Consider the following 3007-nt stretch of genomic DNA (forward strand, 5'->3'; position numbering starts at 1 on the left):
CTGCCGCGCCACGCCGATGACTGAAGCCTCCCATCTGTCCCAGCACGAAGGGGGGATGCCCGGGGGGACGTGCTCCACCGAAATCCCTCCGTGAGGATTTTCCTAGATCAGTTTACACCCTTCCCTTTGGCCGGCGGTACCCACGCAGCCCTCCCCCAGCCCCGGGCCTGGCTCCTGCCACCCCCAGCCCCCCCCTTCCTCCACCGCAGCCATTTGTCTTCCTCGCCCCGCGCCTCCTTTGATGGGCTCTGGGATTTCTGAGCGACTTCAGTTATTTTGGGGGTGCTGCTCTGCAAAGCCCCGCGGCACACGGCGAGAGGACAGAGATCAAATGCCTGAGACACCCCTAAATCACCCAGCACGGAGTTTCCACTGCCAAGGGCTTTCCAAGAGCGAGAGCCGTCGTCGCACCTTTGTTCCACACGCTGTGGGAGTGGAGATGCCAGGAAGTTTTCCATTCCAGCATCTTTCAGAGCACAGCCCTGGCTTTTCCCAGCTAATCCCATAGCTCGAGCAGTGGTTTTTGTTTTAAAAATAAGTCGTCGAGAACATCTGCTCTCCCTCCACCTAAAAATAAAGCCCCACCCGTTGGGTGCTCGTGGGAGAGATGCCTCCCAAGCCCCTCTCACGCCCAGCCCCAGTTCTGGAGGAAGAGCCCTTTTTGCCCTGTTTCCCCAGCACCCGCAGCTTCCTCCAGCCGTTACTGCTCGCTCAGGAAATGAACTCAACTTCAGGCTCCAGCTGCAAATCCTCTACCCCAGAGACACCCTGAACCCAGCTGCTTCCCGCTCTCCCACCTTTCCCACAGGACAGGAGGGCTGGGTGGGGACCTCCCACCTCATTTGTATTTCAATCTCCCCACAGAGCCTGTTACATATTGAAAAGCTCAAGACTGTGGTAGGCGACCTTCCCAGTTAATGCCTCTCAGGATTCTCAGTCCCCAAAAAAGAAGAAAACCAACCCCTTTTTATGGCATCGAATAATCCTGCAGCTTCAGAAGCGAGCTTGGAGGATCAAAGGAGCTGACAGATTTGTAAACTCTTCTAGACAAGAGTGTTTTAAGAGCGCATTGCAGACATTTTAAGAAACACTTGTTCTTTCGGGGCAGGAAAAAGCAGTTTAAATTAAGCCTGAAAAGAAACAAGCCCTGCAAAATAAAAAACTTCTTACCATCCACCAGCACCAACCCGGCTCTAAAGGCTGCAGGGAGAAAAGGGGAGCAACTTTTCTGTCTGCAGGTTTCTCTCAAGGAAACTTCAGAGATGTGCAACTTCCTCCATTACGTCCCCTTCCGCCCCTGCGACCTCAAGAGCTGCACCAGGGGTTACTCAACGGGCTGTGTAGGAGAAGCTACAACACAACTGTGATAGTCAGGACAACTCTTTGGGCACGGGGACAAGAAGAGGGCAATAAACACACTCCTCTCTATGTTCAGAAAGCAGGAAGACACTTTGCATTTAAAACAGAAGCCTCCAGCTCGTGTCCTGGGGGCATTTAACAGCGGTTTAGTTGTTGCCCCACTCCTGCAGGGAGAGCAGCAAGGCTGGGTCTGGGCAGCTTTAAGCTCCAGAGAGGGCGAGCAGAGGCAGGCCCAGCGAGAAACAGAGCCTTGGCTCAGAGCAGCCACATCCCCCCAAACCCCCGGGGGGGCTTTGGGCGCTGGGCGATGGTCCCGACCTCAGCCCCGAGCCGGGCTGGGCGAGCACGAGGCGTCCGACAGGCAGAGCTGAGACCGTGGCCCTGTCTCTCCCAGGGCTGGTGCCTCCCCCGGGGAGCAGCAGGGATTTAATATTCTCCCCAGCACTCACACAAAGGGAACAGAGGGGCTTTGGCCGTGGCCAGCCAGCTGCCGCTTCCTCCCGCGCGCCAACGACTCCCGGGCAGCCGCCAGCGTCTCTTTCCCATCTTTTAATGAGTCGCTACATCTTACACTCATAATTATAAAAGAATAAGAATCCATAAAAATATTTTCTTTTCATAATACGCACTTAAAATACTCCAGGGCAAGTCAACGTGGTTCGTTTGGGCTTGGTTTTTTTTTGTTTTGTTTTTTTTTCTCCTTTTTCTTTTTGCCCCTGGCAGAACCCTTGGCTTGAGGGGGGTATGTGCTCCCCTGAGGTGTGATTGCTCAATCCCCCCCTCCCCAGAACTGCAGTTCCTGTTGACCAGGTAAATAAAAAAAACAGAAGAGAGCGTTTGCTGAGTAGACGGGCAAGGGGAAACAGTCACTGACCCGCAGAGAACTGAAGCACAGCCAATTTCAGTGCACATCCGAAAGCTCAGAGGGGTCGGGGGAAGGAGGAGGTGGGATCAGGAGGCAGCACAGAGAACGAAGGGAGGGAGGATTTGCATAAATATCATCCATCTTGTGTTGCAACAACCCAGACGCTGCTGTGATCCCCGGGGAAGTGATCTCTGGTTGTAGCCAGCTGCTCCAGCTGCCGTGCTACCTGTTGGCACAACTCTGCTTGTGAGCGGCCATGAGAGGAAGGTATCAGAGGACGCTGCTACCGACCTCAGCCACTTCCTCCATCTGCTCTGCAAAATTCAGCTGAAAAATAGGCTAGACTAGTGTTGCACGCTTCTGTAGAGCTCCCTCTCCACCTCGCAGGGCTCCACGTTGTCGCAGCAGGGCCGGGATGCAGCAGCAGCAGCACTGATCAGCTCCCCTGGGGCTTAACGACAGGTAGTTCTCTCTCTTCCCTCCTGCTCCTGGCTTAAGGCAGCTTTGCTGATTCGGCTCTTCCACTTCCAACACAGGCACCGAGCTCTTGCAGGTGAGATATGGGAACTGCAGAGGCGCAGCAGAAGGGGAAAAGGATGAGGGAGATGGACACAAAACCTCAGCCTCGGGAGACAGACCACGGTCCATTGATTCCCAGGATAGAGGGAGTAGCAGCAGAAAAAAAAAAAAAACAAACAAAAAAAGCATTCTTGTAGCAGAGTTAAAGAGCAGAAAAAATGACTCGAGATGTTAAAGCTGCTGCCTTACAAAGGCTGAAAACCC

This window comes from Merops nubicus, unplaced genomic scaffold (genome assembly GCF_000691845.1).
Source record: "Merops nubicus isolate BGI_N331 unplaced genomic scaffold, ASM69184v1 scaffold35230, whole genome shotgun sequence".
NCBI lineage: Eukaryota > Metazoa > Chordata > Aves > Coraciiformes > Meropidae > Merops > Merops nubicus.